Consider the following 19,909-nt stretch of genomic DNA (forward strand, 5'->3'; position numbering starts at 1 on the left):
TTGTGTTTATTCCCAATTTAGGTGCTTTCCATAAATTAATTATAGAAGCAAGCCAAAACCAGTCAGAAGTACACTGGGAAATTCTCAGAGTGTTAGTCATTTTCATGCACTAATATTCATGCCATCTGCCTTCCTTCTTTCTTTTCTCTCTAAATGCTCCATTGTTAACCATAGCTTGTTTTCTTTTACTGCATTTGATCCCTCTCCCCTCTCATCCTACTGCATGCAGTTACCCTGAGCACACTGTTACATTTTTATTGAAAATGCATTAAAAGGAGGAAGGCTTGTTTTTGTAATTGTCATTGATACATAGGAAACAGCACTTCACCAAGATAAGGGCATGATTAATTTGTTTTGTTTCTATTTAAAGGATTCTTTCCTGTGTGTTCTCTTGTGGATTTCTGTGCTGGAGCATTCAACTGTTACAGTTTGGGCCAGTTTATAGAGGGTCTCAGACTGGAAAATTCTTGCCAACATCTTTAGTGGAAGTGTGAAGATGGTACCTGCACTAACCCTGCGTCTTTTCCCAAAGATGTTTTAGGTCCTAGACAGACCTTTGAAGTCACTGGGTGAATGAGTCAGGCATTCAAAATTGGTAAACACACTGCCTGTAACTAAGAGATAAAACAGAATAGGATTTTTGATTTCTCCGTATTTTATACCAATTTAACGTAGCCAAGGATTTATTTCTGAAACCAGTGTATAATGATAATGATTAAAAAAAAAAAACAGGTGTTAAGTGTCTCCTTGACTAATTTCATTCAGGAGCCCTTAAATCCCCGGAAAACCAAATCGGCAACACAAATCCAGTAACATTATCCAGGGTGGAAAATCATCTACTAAGCTCAAAAATGATAGGTTATCTTGTAACGAGATGAGATCTATAACAAAATGATTGGAAAGGAACACTGATCCCAGGGCCTTCATTGTCACTGCAGCCTGCACAAGGAGGAATTTTGGAATTAATGAACTTTCCATCATCTTGGGAACCTCAGACCCCATCTAATGAACTCATTCTGCAGCTTTTTTTTCAGGAAAAAGGGACCATGGGTGAACAGAGACGAGAGTTCTGGAGAGAGGAAAGCCATCGGTCCAAGGTATGCAGGTTCAACATCTAAATGGACTGATGCACATACTTAGAGCTAAACATTGTGCTGGGGTAGCTCAGAATGACAACCCTGGACAGAGCCAATGAACCCCAGCTGAGCACACTCTACTTAAAAAAAGAGGGATAGTGCTCCCATCATCCTGAAATGTGTTCTCTGCATGGACTTCCACTGCTCCAGAAGTAATCCCAAAAGTTTCCTTCTTTCCTTTTGTACCTTGTCTTGCCTTCCATTGCCTTGCCTTGCCCATTCTCCTCATTGGGCCTTTCCCATCCAGTGTAAACCATTCATTTCTTGCAAGAGCAGGGGCCACTCATGCGAGAAAAACTGGTACTGATTTTGTGAACCCGCTGGAGCGTGCCATTCTGGTGCCTCCCTTATGCCAGTGAACCACAGTCCAGAGCTCGGGAACAGCCCTATTACTGACACCTTGGGACAGCAGCTGTAGTGGGAATCACAGTCCTAGTCCGTGTTATCTTTGTGCTAGGCACCATCAAATACTGACCTCTGAGATTTTGCCCTGATGTGTTTACAATAGCCCCTGGCATCAGTGGGAACCTGCTGTTAACTGGACTGGCTAGATTTGTAGCATATCTGGCAATATAGCTCCACTGATTGCAGCACAAACCAGGCTAGGCTACCTCCCTGCCAGCACAGAGAATGTTGAATACTAGATTTCTGCTGTCTAAAAACAAGAGTTGGGAATTAATTGTTTCTCTCTTGGAGGATTTGGATTTTAACTGAAGTTTTTCAGTTTTGGTGTGGAAAACAAAAAAACAATATCTATTAAAAATGACATTTTTAGGGGAAAGAAAAAGAAAAAAATCTACTGAACTGAAACAACTCCTTCTTACCTCATACAGTCAATGTTTGACCAACTGGATCAGAACCCAACCAAAGAAAAAGTAAAGCAGGAACAAGCTTTGTAGGGAAGGCCATGCCACACACTTCTTTACTCAGCCAACCTCCAGGAGACCTTAAGTCTGTTCATTCACCTGAACAAGGATGAATTAAGCTTCTCAGCTTCCAAGCAGTGACTCAGCCACTGTCATGGAGACACTTCCAGGAAGAGTCCAACAAGACACTTCCCAGATTCACATCTGCTGTTTTTACACACAAATTCAAATAAATTTCCCCTGCAAGCCATAGCATGAGATTCAGTTTTCCACTTCCATATTAATTCCCATTAGAAACTGAGGGAGTTAATCCAGATCAGTGTATTTCTGCATGAGTAGAAATTCTTTTTTTTCACATGCTGCCTCCTAAAAATTTGTAACCCAAGAGTCCTCATCTTTGTTACTTCCCAAAGAAGTAACTCTTCCCATTCATTCTGGGAACTAACTCCAAACATGTAGTAGAGCCTGAAAAATGCTTCTCACTGAAGAGTAAAACTTAATCAGTTGTCCTACAGAAATTAATTTGTGGCTGTTTTTCTCCTGTATATGAAAATTAGCATGGATGCAATACCCCATTAAACAGATCTGAGGTCTGCTCTGTGCAGCAGACCTTGCTGCACTGGGACTTTTGGATTAGGAAGGATGGAAAAGTATTATCTGATGAAGGGTCGTCCCAGGCAAACAAGTCCAAGCTCAGCTCTTATTGGCCAGCCTTTGCTCCAGTGGGAAGGCAACTGCCAGGTTTCTGGTTGCTGCTGGGTTGACATAAAAGTTTCCTGTCCAAAGTCCTCCTTTCAGTGCATTTGGGAGCCTCTTCATTGCAATGGGACTTCTTGGGCATTTGAGATGGCTGAAGCAGGTCCTGGCATCAGGGTTTCACATCATCTGCTGTGATTTTTCAGGCAGCTTAGGCAGCCAGGCAGCAGCTGCCCAGAATCTGTGTGACAAGGTAGATTCCTCTTGAAGGAGCAAAGATCCTGAGGGAGGTGAGACTGTGAGTATACCTGCAAAAGGGAATGGAAAAAATTCAGAGGAGATCTGTGAACGGACATGAACATTTGCTGAGGCTCCAGAAGGGTGTTGTGCTGACTGCAACACTGGGGGAATCATTAACTTGCATGAGTGTAACATACTGGATTTCCTGTTGCTGAGTTGCAGCAGTCTTTGTAACATCCCCTTCCTCTGATTGCTTAGCATGGTGAGAGTGGTCTCCAAGTCTGAAATTCTGCAGGCAGTTCAGCAGTCAAAAAGTGCCTTTGCACCAACTTGGGCACCTCTGCAATGACCTGCTGCATGTGCTCAATGCACAGGGACTCATGACATTTAGAGCAAATGGGGCTTGAGTCTTATGGCTACTATAAAACCCCTTTGCAATTATACAGGCTAGTCCCAGTGAAATTCAGGTGGACTGTGGTGGCAGCTTACCTGCTGCATCTCACAGGCCTCCTCTGAGATGTTAGAGTTGCAGTAAACCAATGCATGGAGGACAATTTTCACTACAATGCCTTGCCACAGTGGGGAGTGAAGATATTTCTAAATCTTTCCATAGCCCTTTCTAACACAGAAAACACAAGCACAATAGGAACAATACCTGTCAGTGAAATAAGCTACCCAAGTATGCATTTCACACCCAGATCCAGCAGGCCCTTTGCTTAACAGGAAAAATCCCTCATGAGACTGGAGTGGTAAATGAATGCCATGTTTTGTTTTGTTCTGTTTTTTCTGAAAGAACCTATTTGTCTTTGAGAAGTTAAGTGGTGAATCTTAATTAGATCCAGAGGGGAATTAACTGCTGAACAGCTGAATGTCTAGCTCACTAGGTGTAAGTAACACAGCAAAACAGAACTTTGAACTCCTACCCAAGCCCACAGCTGTCACTGTGTACAAACTTTGTGCAGGGACTTTGCCCAATCTGCAGCCCAAGCACACAAAGAAAGGTTGGAAGTACTGCACAGGTAAGAAGAGGCACCAGAAAGACCTAGGAACAAAATATGTGGAGATTTCTTTTTTTGAAAAAATTACTGTTTTTTCTCAAACTGCTCAAAAAATGCTGAGAAAACTCAAACAAAATACCTGCAAACTGTGTGTGTGTGTGTGTGTGTGTGTGTGTGTGTGTGTGTGTGTATCTATTTCTCTTATTAGTGTTTTTGTGTTCAAATTATTTCATTCAAGAAAAGTTCTATTATTTGACCAAAGCAATTGGGAATAGGGGAAGAAAAGTTTGAGAAGAGGGGCACAGGGTCAGTCATTGGACTTCAGTGAGACAAGCCAGCACATAAAGACCTGGCACATAAATGGACAGTGCTGAACCAGCAACACAAAGGAGAAGGAAATCCCAGTATGCATCAAAATGTCAAGGCAAGGAAAATTTTAAGAGTTAGTTTTTCAAGAGTATCTAGAATTAACAGCATGCAGGAAGAACCCAAGCGTTCTTCCTAGGGAAGACAATTTTAGAATTTGTTAGAAAGTGCTTTACTAGATCTGGTATATATTAGCTTCTTATTACAGAGATCAATTTCTTCTCTCATTTGAAGAAAAAAACTAAAGTGTTGAAGGAAAACACAATCTTTCTAGGAAATTTTGCTTTTCAATAACACTATTTGAAAAAAAAAAAAAACTCTTTCAGTACATATTTGGATGGGCCAGCAGTGATCATTTAAGCAATGACTGGAACTCAGGAGAGTTCAAAAATCTTCACAAGGACTTTAAACCCACACAAACTCCAGCCAAGCCAATGCCAGTACACAACCATGAATTTTCATAGAGTCAGCACCCACTCCTCATTAAATCTCAAGGTGCTTTACTAATCTCCTTCTAACAGAACATATGTGGCTACTTTGACTGTAGAGGATAAGGTTTCCAGGAAAAACATCAGAGAGGCAGCACTTCCCCACCCATGGCATACACAGAACCATGAACTGCTGGAGAAAAATCATAAGTTCAAATAAATTTGCATGCTTGGCCTTCCTCTGAGCAGAGGTGAGGAACACCTGCCATGTACCGAAAAAATAATGTACAAAATAATCAACACATTATTTTTGAGTCTATCAACTCTAATTTATTTTCAAAATTACCAACTGAGTGTTCTGGGCATATTCTCAAGACCTTTCCAGCAAAGAATTTTGGGTCAAGTAAAGTGATCTGCCTCCTGAAACTTCAACCATTGTTTCAGATAGGTGGAAATTTATTTACACCTGAAACATCCATTCAAGGACAAAAGCTGGAACACTTCAGCTGAACTGTTTCGCCTCCAAAACAAAACATACTTCTGTGTGCAGGAAGTTTGGGGGTTTGGTTGTCTATGTTAAAGGACTCTTGTTTTCTGATCAAATCAATTTCACAGAATCACAGAATCGCTGAGGTTGGAAGGGACCTCTGGAGATCATCTAGTCCAACTCTCCTGCTCAAGCACGGTCACCTAGAGCACTTTGCACAGGATTGCATCCAGGCGCGTTTTGAATATCTCCAGAGAAGGAGACTCCACAACCTCTCTGGGTAACCTGTTCCAGTGCTCTGTCACCCTCACAGTGAAGAAGTTTTTCCTCATGTTCAGATGGAACTGTCTGTGTTTCAGTTTGTGCCCGTTGCCTCGCGTCCTGTCGCTGGGCACCACTGAAAAGAGTCTGGCTCCATCCTTTTGACACCCTCCCTTCAGATATTTGTATACAAAAGATCCCCTTTCAGTCTTCTCTTTTCCAGGCTAAACAGGCCCAGCTCTCTCAGTCTTTCCTCATAAGAGAGATGCTCCAGTCCCCTAATCATCTTTGTAGCCCTTCGCTGGACTTGCTCCAGGAGTGCCACATCCCTCTTGTACTGGGGAGCCCAGAACTGGACGCAGTACTCCAGATGGGGCCTCACCAGGGCTGAGTAGAAGGGGAGGATCACCTCCCTCGACCTGCTGGCAACACTCTTCCTGATGCACCCCAGGATACCATTGGCCTTCTTGGCCACAAGGGCACATTGCTGCCTCATGCTTAACTTGGTGTCCACCAGCACTCCCAGGTCCTTCTCGGCAGAGCTGCTTTCCAGCAGCTCAGCCCCCAACCTGTACTGGTGCATGGGGTTATTCCTCCCTGGGTGCAGGACCCTGCACTTGCCTTTGTTGAACTTCATGAGGTTCCCCTCCGCCCAGCTCTCCAGCCTGTCCAGGTCTCTCTGAATGGCAGCACAGCCCTCTGGTGTATCGGCCACTCCTCCCAGTTTTGTATTGTCGGCACACTTGCTGAGGGTGAACTCATGCAAATCTCAGCAGTATTTTTGTTCACCCAAATCAGTTTTCTACTGTCAACAAAACTGCCAAGTTCTGTATGCTCCAGTCCATCACTGAGCTAGCTGTATCTTGTATGCATGGCCCAATCAGTCTTCTAATCTTTAGTCACGTCCACTGGTAGCCTAAACAAGCAACAAGCAGAGTCTGGGGAGTGTGCACAGCTTCAGGAAGATGCATTCTGACTCTCAGATGTGCCACCACTCTAGTTTTGATGCATTTACTGCTATTTTTCCTTTTTTCCAGCTGTCCCCTTTAGGAGAATTTTTCTGTCTGTTGTTCTGTCACCCGGCATTTAGCACCTGTTGACATTTGACTTCTGTGTCTAAAGTTTATGCCTCATTGGTAGGACACAATCTGATGCATTCAGTTCCACTGCACCCAGCCCTCTTGGCTCCAGCACAGTCTCTAAATTACTTATCATTAATGTAGCTCACAGTATTTTCCCGAAACCCCTAATTCTGGAAGCCATCATTCATGTTGCAATTTACAAGTTACTGCCTTGACACTGGAGCTACATACAGTTCCTCTGGATCTGAATGGGCATTGACATCTTGCCCATGATAGCAAGCAAGAGTGGATAGTGAAGGTATGGTAAAACCGACCATCCCACTTCACTGCCATTGCGTACTGGATGCTGCCTCAGGGAATGTGTGTAAACGTAGTGATTCTGTATCGCTCCTGAAAGCAAGAGCCTAATCTAACTAGCAAGATACAGGCATAATAAGAAGAAGCACTGTGCCATCTTGAATACACAAGCTCTGTCAATGCCTTCTCTCCTGACCGGATTGAGATGATGTGCTGTGTGGGGCAGCCCTGTGGCACTGCTGGGGAGGAACTGCCTCCTCAGCAGAGCGGACCTTAGTTGTCCATCCCAAAGCAAAGAAAGAAACTGTGGAGGGAGCCCACTGTTGTCTGTTTTGCCAGAAACAGGATGATGGCAGAGCCACGAGACAGTCGGAGAGGAAGATGAACCTAGAATATCCCTCTTGCACCATCTTGCACAATGGGGTTATTTTCTTTTGCAGTTCATCCATTTCCGATGCATGCCTGAAGGCAGGAGGGAAGATCTCCACTGAAGTCAAGAGAATAGTGATCGTTCTCTTCAGTGATTTAAACAGCTTGCTCATCCTGTCATTGTATCAAAGCAAATGGAGACAGACAGTCATTAGAAAATATAGAGACTCACAGCATTTCACCAGCAATGGAAGTTAAAGGCTGGGAAGATGGGGTCCCCTTTTCCCCATTTTCCTGTAAAATTTTCTTTCTTCTCTCCTAGAAAAAATTCTGTATCATTTTTTAATGCCTGAGGAATTTCTGATTCACTGCAGGACAACATTAATGGAAAATAAAGTGTTTTTTACTTGAGCTCAAAGATTTGCATTCACTTTTTGTTTCACGAGGATAGTAAAAACATATTGTCTCCTTACATTTTTTTTCAATCTGTAAAGAGTTCTCTTCAGAAGGCAGAAGGAAAAGAAAACCCAGTTTCAAAAAAGAATCATTCTCTTCCCTTGCTTCCTCTCCTCCAGCACTCCAAATCACCCTGCAAAATTCATTCAGTGTTTCTTTTCTTAAAAAAGAAAGAAAAAACAAAGAAGTTTTTGATAAACTTCTATTTCAGGTGAAAAAAAAAAAAAATCCTCCTCCTTTCTTCCAGCAGCATGACAGATGGGAGGTGTCTTTGAAGCTATCCAGAAAACCACCATGTGAGCCAAAGTCCCTCTAAAGGATTTGGAGGCTCGACTGACTGGAGTCACTCCAGGCCTGGACAGAGGGCTCAGCCTCATGCACTCCATTCATTACACTGAAACTTGCTGCTATTCAGCTGCCCAGGTGTACATGATACCTTTTCAGTCTTCCCAGAAAAAAGGCCAATTGCTTTTGAAAATCCATGAGAAGCCCCATTCCTTCTGCCTTTTTGCCACTTGGCTACCCCAGCAGATAAACCATTGGCTGTGGTTTGGTCTTGTTTAGTGAGCAATCTAGGTAGAAGTTGGCAACAACTAGCCACATATGAGCTCTCCAAGGTCTAACCCAGGCAGCCGAGGATTTGGGGCTGTGTGACTCCTCTGTCAGACCCTTGGCTGGCACAAAGGTGCCCCAGCCTAGGGATGGATCCTTCCAAGTCACCATCACAAAAGTAACTGGTGCTTAGTTTTATCCATCCGCTGCAAATTCTTTTTTGCTGGAGCTTTAGGCCTTCTTTCAAAGATGGCGGTAGGCTCTTTTAAGAAAGGAAAATTAAAATATTGCTTCTCAGAACAGTAGCATCCAAAGATTCTGCTTGCTCCTAATCACAAAATCCTAGTTATGCCTTAAGAAGGATTAAAGAAACTGGTCTGGCTGATATCCCTAATGGAGACAGTGTTTTTTCCTCCCTACAGGAAACCTCTGAAAATGTTTTAAAAATAATTTTGTAGTAATAGTGTAACAGCCCTAACACATTTGCCCTTCAGTAAAAACAGACTTTAGTTAATAGACTTCTGAATGTCACAAACTCTGAAGCAGTGGTGACAAATTTTTGATCCCTATGCAAAATCTTTAGCAGTGCAAATGGCATAAAAGAGAAAAAATAACTCTGGTGTGTGCTGGGTGCACAGCTAGAAATGCAGGAATGTCAAAGAAAGAAAGACTTAGGCTAGTGGCTAGAACCAGACTTTAAATGCAAAATTTAATTTAAAAGTCTAGCCTCTTGCTGGCCTAATGACCTAGCCATGTGGGTGACATGCTTCTATTCATAATACCTCTAGCCTAGGAGGGACACTTAGAGATTCAAGGGAAGTAAAGGATAAGATCAGTGGGGAAGTAAATATATTTGGCGGAGTGACCCTAGGAGGGGCTGTGGCTCTCTATGGGGCACGGAGGTCCTGTCTTTATGTGTGTAGATGTCAACAGGCAGCACAAACCAGTGGTTGAAGCAACAGACTGGGAACCAGGAGAGATGAGTGCTGTCATCTTTGGAGGCCCCAGGGAACCACATTCAGAGGTCCTTTCATGCATCAAAATCTTCCTGTCATCAGAGATGCCAACAGTGGCAGGAAGAGTGACTGATGGAGCAATAAGCCCCATCTCACAGCACACCTCTGTGGGTCCTTGCTTCTGTGCCTCAGCCTTTATTATCCTTACAAGGCCTCTAATACCTTTACAGAGCTTTGCAAATCCCTTACCCTACCTGAGAATCCAGCTTTTATAGGATGAAAGAGCAGGGAGCTAGAGGGATTTTGTGAATTTTGTGAATGTCTGATCCTCTTCACAGTCCCATCTCCACACCTGGAGCAATGGGATTCTGATGACCCAGTTCCCCACTCAGAGCTCCTGAAGAAAGTGGCTGGGATCCAGGGCCTCTACTGTCTGCTGTCAGAGAGGATAGATGCTGAAATTCTGGATGCAGCAGGTACAGGTGGTTAAGCAGGGCTCTGATGTGGCAGGTGAGCCAGAACTGCTTAAGACAAAACTAAAAGTCTCACAGTAATATCCAGCTGTGTCCAAGTTTCCAGCCTGGTTTGTCTTTTTGTGCTGCAGTCACATATTGGGAAAGGATGCTCCTGGAAGGCAGCGCCGTGAGGGAATGGACATGCTCCTCTGGAGCAGAGGAGGAAATTCTATCCTCACTTGGGCCTTCTTTGGCAAGAAAAGTAACTTACACCGAGCCAATCATTGAATATGGGTCTCAGTGACTGACTGATCAGGTTCTAATTTCCTGAAAGGGACAGTGGTAGTGCTGCCAGACTGAGAGATTCTGGCATAGGATGGTCATTTCTAGCAGAAGATTACTGGGTTTGTCAGCAATAGATCCAGATTGGGGCTGCCAAACTCCTGCTGTAGGAACCTCACTGCCAGCTCTCTTGAAATGACAGGGACCAGCCTGAGAGTGGTCAGCACCATGTCAGTGGGATATGATCGTGTTTCCCTGGAGGAGCTGAAGAAAAGGTGAGTGTTACAGATTTTCTCCAGTTATAGGCCAAGCACAACAGCACATCCAGCCCCTTCCCCACCTGGAAAGAGCAGCAGAGACTGCTGAATGGCTCAGGACTTCTGCCAGTGATGGAAAACACACCTGACCCCTCTCTCTCTGTGGACAAGAGCACTGTGCTCCATCTGGATGAGGAAAAAGACAAAGCCATGGCCACAGACTCCTCTCACTTAGTATGGGCTGCTCTCAACACCATTACCAACCCTTCCCACCACTGCAGGTTCAACCAGGTGGTTCCAAGAGCAGTTATCTGAACAGATTGAACACAGGATGTATGGGCTTCCTGCTCTGGCCTTTTGTCATGGAGATCACCTCCCTGTGTCTGTGCCCCTGTGAGTCCTGGAGCAAGGCACAGCTGTTCCCCTGAGGGTTTCCCTTCCACCCTGGAAGACCTAAGCATCTGAGAAATGAAATTATTCTCCGCTGTTTACTGCTACAGCTTCTGGCCACATGAGCAGAGAGTGCAGTCCCCAGCTCCTCCCAAGAGTCAAAGTTTTTCATGGTATGCTGTTTCTGAGCCTGGAAACATATAGCAAGTCCTGAAGTGGGAATACAGCCATGCCCCAAGGTGGAGTTATTAATTAACCAGATGAAAACAAACACATCGGCTTTGCTTTAAGAAGTGATTGGTGATTTTGCTGGGTGTATGTTTGAGTAGATTTGACTACCAGCCCTCTGGGGGTGCTTTTCTAGTCCATGCTGACATAAAGTCCCCAGCAAATCAGGCTCCCAAGCCAACACATTTCTCTCCCTCAGTGCTTCCTGAAGAACCCTGGCTCTTTCTCAAAACTCATGGTGCATTTCCAGCTCACAATGGACACTCAACTGCTTTAGTGACTTTTCACAGGGAATTGTCACATGTCTGTATTCCTTTATTCTCTTGAAAGCTGTAAGCTTTGCCAGGGATGATTCATATCTTAAAGGACATCACCTTCATATGCCAAAAGCTTGTGATCATTTTCATCCTGCCCTGACATGCACTCCCAGAATCCCATCAAATTCCTGGTGTGTATCACCTGTAGGTGATATTTCTGCTTCCTTGTAAAGGTATCCGGTTAGGATATACACCAGATGTACTGACAGAAGCAGCTGCTGAACTCACAGTGGCTCTTCTAGCAACATCTCGTCAGCTCTTGGAGGCTGTGAATGAAGCTAAGATGTAACTATTACTGTTACTTCCTTATTCAAACTGCCTGCTGGCACTTTTTGTGTTGAGTCCACCACAAGAAAAGAAAGCAAGATCAAAGTGTTGGGAAGTAAACAGCCCCCCAAAATGGGAAACCTGAAACAATGTTCTAGGGGGGTATTCCAAAACCAGGGCTTTTACAGATTCTATATTACAGATGTTACACCTGCTAAGGCAAAAACAGCACAGGAGAAAGAAATGATGGCCCTAGACCTGTCTTTGGAGAATCCAGAGTCCTCACTGCTCCTGAAGTTTGACCATATGTCAGCAAAGTGGAGGAAGAAGTAGAATCTGTTCATCTCTGTTATTTCTACTTCAAAAAAAGCTTTTGCAAATTTCTTCAGAGTTTTCCAGAGGTAAAGTTGTCTCCAGTCTGAAACAAACCAGCTAGTAAAAACAAAATGTACAGGTCAGCTTTCACCATGGTGTCAAGATAACAAGAAAGATGCCAGGTCAGGAGTGAGAGACTGATTAATCTTTTCAATGATCTGAAACTTTGGGGTGAAGTGAAGTGTGATACAGCCAGGAGAGGTGAAAAAGTTTCTTCAGATTAGAAGGACTGAGGGAGACTGTGCAGAATTTCAGAAGGAGCCAACAAAGGCATGTTGCTGGGAAATATGATGGCAGAGGACAGTGGCATATGCAAAGCAGTGAAGAGTGGGGATGTTTGTGCTGACCTCATTGGAGCAACTTCTATTAACAGCCTGCTGCAGCCAAGAAGACAGCTGCCGAAACACAGCAGGAAAAAGGTTCAGAAGCAAAAGAGCTGGGATCAAAATACTGCAATTGCTAAATATGCCATGGCTAAGCCTTACACTGCCCTGTACTCAGCCTTCACAGCATATACAAAGGGATTGAAAGCTTGCCAGCGAGAATAGCGCAGGGGATGCTGTGGAGAGATAGAGTGAACTGGATATTTCACCTAGAAGAAATGGATTTGAGGAGATGCATAAAAAATTAAACATAGATTATATATATTTATATTTATACACACACATACATATATATAACATATCTATCAAAAATTAAAGAGAGAGAGAGAGAGAAAGAAACTCTGAATTTCTGTCCAGTTTGTCTCTCAAGACAAGAACAAGAAGACAAGGTCAAGTAGAATGACATCCAGTGTAATGCTGAGGAGACAAGAGTTCATACTTCATTTAGGGCTATAACATATCATTGAACCAGGCAACAAAAGGATCCCAAAGGGACCAAATATTCTTTCACATAAAGAGGCTGTTCAAGCTTAAAAATAGCTACTGCTCATGTTTTGTGAAGGGCACAATTTTTGAGCACAAGTAAAGTGCAAATTAACAGGGGTTAGGATGAAATATTCTTGAGGAGACTTACTGACTTCCATGCTCTATAAGGTTTCTGAAGTTATCTCTGAAGTAGCTGGGATGGGCTAGCCTTGGGAAAAGGGTGTGGGAATGGATTACCCCAGAGCCAAAGAAAGTTGTTGCAGCTGCTGAGCTACTGCACTCCACTGTCATGGGAAAAGCAGAAGTGCCCACACAGCTTTTGGCTGAAATAGATTTGTGCCTGTTTTTAAGTGGTTGCTGGGGCAGCTGGAAACCTCTCTGGATGTGTGGCTATGGTCTGACTGACAGCACCGTGGGGATAGTGGGTCTTGGATGCATAGGTGAGTCACAACATCCCCTGGAGAGCTTTCCTACAGGGCTGTGTACAGAACTGGCCAAAATTTCTGCATTGTGTGTTCTGGATGAGATAGTCACACCCATAAAATGACACAAGTATTTCAATAAAGTTAAGGCTGGTCCTAAACAACCTATGATTTTAAAAGTAAGGCAGAAAAAATGCCATTTTCAAAACTCTTCATTTTATGACCTTTATAATTTTGTATATACATATAAATTTTCTTTTATAGATCTATGACTATAAATATATATATATCCATATCTATAAAATTTCCTATTAAAAAAGGGCCAGCCAAAATGTTGCTGTTTTCCATATTTTCAATAAAAAAACCCTCACTGCTGTGCTGCCTCATCTCTATCTGAAGAGATGGGAGGAGTAGCAGTTTTGACCGTTTGTAGTGCTTTTGCATACCCAAGGTGAGCTAGCAAAATACAGGGCTCCCCTGTGGCTCTTTCCCTCCTGGGGCCATCACAACCTTGTCCAAGATCACTAAGCTCCCTTCAGGTGCAGTTCAGCTCACAGTGAGACTTTTACCCTTTCATCCTTCATTTGGGAGACAACTGCCCCTTCTGGGCTCAGTACTGGTTTCTAAATGAAAAGAACACAGGTCTAGGAGTCAGGATGGAAACTGCAGTGTATATGTCTCCCTCTCCCAGCAGTTCCTCTGGCAACATCTTGAGGCGAGGGACATGTGGAAATGGGTTTGCTCACTGTTCTTCAGCCTCCCCACACCAAGCCACACGTGCAGCTGTCCCTGCTGTAGACCTCTGGCATGCTCACATGCAGGACAGTGGGTTTCTGAGATCCACAAAGCTTGAGGACATAGGCACTTGGCACTAGCTTGTCCCACTGTACAGTACAGCCCATCCACAGAGAGGAGAGTGCAGAGCAGCTGAGCAGCAATGCCAGGGACCTCATGGGTTTAACTCCTCTCTTAAAGGAACAGCTGTGGCCATGCAGTTAAAGTCTTTTGGAGTCAAGAAGTTCCTCTACACCAACATTGCTCCCCAGCCCGAAATGGCTGCTGCAATCCCAGCAGAGTTTGGTAAGAGGGTGCACATGAGGGGCTCAAAGGCTGGGTGGTAACTCAGGGCCTGTGACTCAGAGAGACCTCAAAGCTGCCTCAGAGTTAGTATTTACCATTTTTCTGACTGGGTGTACAGGGGATGTGAATCAGCAAGTTGTTCTGTCACAGAGGCAATGCTCCTGCCTGATTTCCTACAGACATGTTCCTGTGTCCCAGCAGCTCCTCCTGAAGCCCCTGTGAAACCCTAATCCCTTTCCTCCAGCACCTTGCTTCATGGTCCTGTCCCAGTACCTCCAGTTCTCTTGCCCCAGGATCTGCAGGGGCAGCACTCCCAGTTCCCTCCTATATCCACAGCTGCTGGCAGAACAGAAGTCAACTGACACTGCAGATGCCTTGGCCCTGTGCTTTTGCTGATTGGCAAGCTGGCAGCATCAGTAGGACAGGTAACTGTTGCATGCAGGCATCAGCCTTTCCCTCAAAGGTGCCCTGTCTTTGGTCTCTCTCCTCTGCCCAGCTTGAGAAATCTGGACTTCTGCCAGACTGGGGTTCACCTGAAGAGAGAAATTTCAGACACATTTGGTAAGAGCCAACAGAGGTGGGTGAACAAGACCCAGATGTTATGACTCTCATCCCTGCAGGAAACCACACTGAAAGAAGAGATGCTAAGACTGCACCACCTTATTCAAAAACTAGGCACTGGGGTCTGTCTCCCCCTCCTTCTAAAATTACTGGCTCAAAAGTATGAAGGTTTAGAAGTGTTGTGGCACTTTCATTTGTATTTGGAGATGTGAGCCACATTTCTACAGGTATCAGGCTAACAGGCAGGTGCATAGAGGGCCAAGACCTTGCCAGTGTCCAGCAGAGAGGAAGGCTGTATTGCAAACTCAGATCTTATCAGACACCTGGGTCAGTGCCTTCACCTTATTCTTCCTTATCCCATGGGAACACTTCAGGGAGAACTTGCACCTCCTTCAACACTAAAGGCAGTCATCCATGAGACAGAACTCCACAGGGAATCAAGCTCCATTTGTTCCTGCACTCACAAAGCTCCTGCCTTTTTAAAATAAAGAACACGATCCCATGACTCTAGGACCTTTGATTTTAAGCGCAGCTTGAGACAGTGTGATACTGGAGCAGGGAGGAACTGTGAGAGTTAGAAGTGCTCTCAAGTGCAATCACATTTGCGCCTGGCCTGGTAATAACAGAGTTATGACCAATGCAGGAGCTGAGCTCCACCCTGCAGAACCGTCAATACAAAAGATGCAGTCTAAGACCACAACACTGACAGCTCCTTTGCATTCCAAAGGGACAGAAGAGCTATGACATTTCCAAGAGGCAGTGAATAACCCTAGAGGGCTGTGACTTGTAAAGTGAAAAAACATTCCAGGGCTAGACTGCAGCCAGTTCACACGATGCAAAAAATTTTGTCACCAAAACATGCAGGTGATGCGACCCAAAGTGGTAGAGCTCAGGCTGTGAGTTAAACATTTTCACGTTAAAAATGAAGGGATGGCTTATTGCTGGAACCAATTGTCAGCTGCATGCAGCGAAGCATGCATCCCCTTGTTCTTGCCTTTATCAGGTTACCACAAGTTTCTGCCACTGAGTTGTGAGTATTTGAGACATCTTAGGACATGCACTGGGTGCATTTGTTGAGTGGGACCCACAGTGCGGGCCTGGGGCTGGAACAGGCGGCCCAGGAAAGTGGTGATGGGCCAAGACACCCAAGGAAATTGTTTCCACAGATTTGTAGTAAAGACTTTGAAGTCACACAGGTAAGGAGGCAGTTTATCTGCTCTCTGGATTTCAGTGTATCGATAAACCCAGGCCTTTAGCAGTATTCTGTGTTTTACTTTGTAAATAAATCCTTCCTGGGGATCTCCATTTTGCTTGTAACAGTGCCACTGGAGGAACTGGCCAGGTGTTCAGTTACGTGTTGTTCATCGTTACGTGTTGTGCGCTGACTCCAGAAACACAGGTCACCTGCAACAGCAGCATGTTCTCCCAAATGAAAGATACTGCCATATTCATCAATACAAGCAGGTGAGGGTGATAGGAAAAAAATAAAAAAATCCTGCAGCCACTGTGCTGCGAGATTAGCACAGAGATGTCATGCTGGAGCACATATACTCCTGACACAAATCCTTACATGATCAGGGAGGGAGATAAGATGTCAGCTCTAATGATATCCCAGCTCAGTAAAATAAACTAAACTTTCAAGCAATTATTAAAAATAAAAAGGCTTTTGCTGGCATAATCTGACAACATGCTGACTGTGGGAGCAGAGATGCATCATGATAAAGGAAAATCCCATCAGTAGAATACAGTCTCATTAGATAAGCTGATCCCACATATAATACAGTATGACTCATGCTGGAGAAAAGTACTGTTAAGTCCCTGGCCTCTGAGTTTATTATAAAACTGCCATTAAGATCAGATGGCTGTGCACTCCAACTCTATCCAGCCCTCTTGTTAAAGCTTTCACCAGATAATGAAGGCTCTTAGCTCCTAGAGAAATGACAGAGGGAAGCTGCCCAGAAAGTGACAGATAGTCTGTTTTCCCTACAGGGGAGGTGTAGTGAACCAGGATGACTTACACCAGGCTCTGGCCAATGGTCATATTGCAGCTGCTGGTCTGGATGTTACAGTGCCTGAACCTCTGCCTACAGATCATCCTCTTTTTAAACTTAAAAACTGTGGTGAGTGTGTGTTGCAAACTGTTCCTGCCTCCTGACTGATATTAACCTGTGGAACTTCTACTGTGTAGCAACAGAAGGAATCAAGGTTCTATACGCTGCAGTGTTAAACTCTGCTTTTGCTCTGTCCACTGATGCTTTTGTGGTGCAATTACCTTTACTGGTATGACTCTATTTTCATTCTCTAAGATAATGTACCTGTTTTTTTCCTCCACCTTTCTAAACAAGGTCATATCTTGCTATTTTTTTTTCCCCACTCCTTTTCCTACCTGTGTTCATTTCATGGTCATAAAGCAGGGATGAGCCAGATCTGCTCTCCAGCAAATTTAAATCACACAAAATAAGGGTCTGGCCATCAGACTTTAAACAGCAAATTTTGTCTTATCACTGGGGGAGGATTCACTCTACCTATCTCCGGTCATCGGAAACTTCCCACCATAGTCACTGGAGGCCCCGAGGTGGAATTCCTCTCATCCTAAAATACCATCCAATATATGTAGCATTAATTGCCTGCTGGCAGTGGCAATCCTTCTCCATCAATGAAACCTGTGTTGAGGCAATTAGCTTAGCACAGACACTTGCAGTGGGGATGATGTGTCAGAACTGAGATGCTGTGCAGTGTCCTTTGAGTATCTGAACCGAGGGCTCTTTAGGAGAAAAATGCTGTTCTTCAAGCTGCAAGCTGGGCTGCTTACATCCTGTTGGCTAGCATGTTCTCACTTTTGTTTTGGAGTAGGTATACACTGCTTAGAGATACAGTTTTGGTCGCCTCAGGATGTATTATTATGTCTCTTATGTGTCCCCTTGGTCAGCAGACAGTGAAGTGCCCAAATGATACCTCAAGAGCTAGAAGGGAAATGGGATCAAGAGCTCAGTTTTGATCAGGGACCAGCTTGGCTGACCACAGCGAAACAGAATCTGGGAGGGCCCATCACCTTATAAACCTGTCCAGAAATCCACCAAGTTCCCCCAGCAGAACCATTATGGCCCATCATCAACCCAGTTTTAATGACATCTTTGATGCAAAGCCATGCCTAAAGAACATGCTGGCTGATGCGGTTCCCACCACACCTTACTTCCTTGGCTTACCAGGCCCTTGGCTGGTTGATAATTATATTAGAGCATTATGTGTTGCAGCAATACAGAGATCCTTCTTATACTAGGTTATGAAATGACGACAGTGATGGGGGTCAAAGTTCAAAGGCATGATTGGCAGTAGCTGACAGCAGCCTCTCTGGCAGTCCTAGAGGCTCACGGATAACAATCTGATGTAGCAAGGAATTTGAAAAATGTCCCCCCAAAGTACCCAAAACATATATGTGTGTAGGTACGTATACACACACACACACACACACACACACACACACACACACACACACGTGTATGTATGTATGTACACCATCTCCATACCAGGGTGCCCCTGAAACTGAGGCCTGCTCTGCTCTCCATGTTGGCATGTGTACATGTATGCATATGCATGTGCATCTGTGTGAGTGGTTGCTACAAGGATACTCCTGAACATTTTGTTCTATCTATCCTTCCATTTGCCCACCCTGCTGTTGTGAGCTAGCAGAGCATTAACATCTAAAAGAATCTAGCCAGACTTTAATAAAACATCTTCTTAAATTCTTTAAAAGCCCTGCAGGGTTCTTGTAAGTTTCAATCTTCTGCCAGCTCACAGGAACATAGCAGGCAGGCAGGTCTGTAGCAGGTGTGACTTGCATGAGACATCCACAAGCTATAAACACAGCTGGTAGGTCTGCCATCCACCATTCCTCTTTCATGTCTTGGGATCTAGATTCCACACCAAGTTTAGCTGAGTCTGTAAAAGGCTGCTGGAAAGATCCCATCTCCCTGCTCCTTTATGCAGTCTGTTTTCTCCTGTCCGTAAACTTTCACTGTCAGAATCCCAGCCAGGCTGCTGCTGCTGCTCTCCCATGGGGTTCCCAAACAGACTTCCTCCAGGTTAGGCAGTCCAGAAACCCACAGGGATTCTCACAGATCCTTTATTCTCAAGGGCCCTTGATCCATCATCCCTAAAGACCAGGAGCCTCTCCCTTCCTGAGGCCAGCACCAGGGCTTGGGGACATCTGCCTTGTGCAAATCAGGGGTTGGCAGGGGTACATGCAAAGCCATGTCTTTGGGTGAGGCTCATTAATAGCTCTTGCAGGACTTGGCATGGGGGAAGTGACTCTTCTGGCTCCCTTTCTGTTTCAGTGACTCTGCCACACATCGCGAGTGCCACATGAAGTACTAAGAATGCCATGGCTGTGTTAGCCGCCAACAATTTACTGGTAGGACTGAGGGGAGAGGTTATGGAGAAGGAAGTGTTTCTCTGAGGAGGAGGTTGTAGGAAAGTGCAGGGGGCCGGCTCTCACCTGGGCCTTCAGACGAGGTGGTTCCTGGACAAACACAGCCTGCTGTTCTCAAAGGGTGTTATACAGGTCCCCTAACTGATCTCTGCAAGGGAGACCTTCACCGAAAATTTGATGATCAATTTACATTCTGTTTTAATGACAACCTGTTGGACGACCTGCAAGCTGAATGTACATCTTCTCTAGAGAAAGAAAAGGCCCATGTTAGTCATGTGGAAGGATGGAGGCGCTCCTCAACCATCTGATAGACTGTGACCTCTCCATACCGGATTATCAGCCAGGCCCTGTCTCCTCTCTCCATATGTGCATTACATAGATGCCACATACCCATTCTGTGGAGAGGGACCCTGCTGGCTGTCCAGACACAGATCCTGACATTAACCGTGAGGTCGCAGCTCCCACTCACTCATTGCTGTCAGTGAATGTCGTGGAGAGATAGCCATCTTTTCAGAACATGACCTTTTTTTTAAGGCGAACTTGGCATTTGCTCTGGTGAGGGGAGAGAGGGCTCATTAAAATTATCTCTGCTCTTCTTGTGGGTTATACAATCAACAGCAAAGAACTCTCATATATTTGCTTTTGCAAAATGAGCACATTAGAGAAATAAAACCTCTGACATTTGTATCACCCCAGCACTTCTTTTAGTGTTTGTTTTTCCTTTGTGAATTCAGGTTATGTTCTTCCTACACTGGAACTTCAAAAAACAGGTGTATATTAAACATTT

The 19,909-nt window shown here is 44.6% G+C and overlaps 1 pseudogene; it reads left to right on the plus strand.

The window, feature by feature from the left end:
* Positions 1 to 1,046: 1,046 nt before the first annotated feature.
* LOC106487456 (glyoxylate reductase/hydroxypyruvate reductase-like) lies at positions 1,047 to 19,149 on the plus strand (annotated as a pseudogene).
* The last annotated feature ends 760 nt before the right edge of the window (positions 19,150 to 19,909 follow it).

The sequence above is a fragment of the Apteryx mantelli genome, chromosome Z (assembly GCF_036417845.1).
Source record: "Apteryx mantelli isolate bAptMan1 chromosome Z, bAptMan1.hap1, whole genome shotgun sequence".
Classification (NCBI taxonomy): domain Eukaryota; kingdom Metazoa; phylum Chordata; class Aves; order Apterygiformes; family Apterygidae; genus Apteryx; species Apteryx mantelli.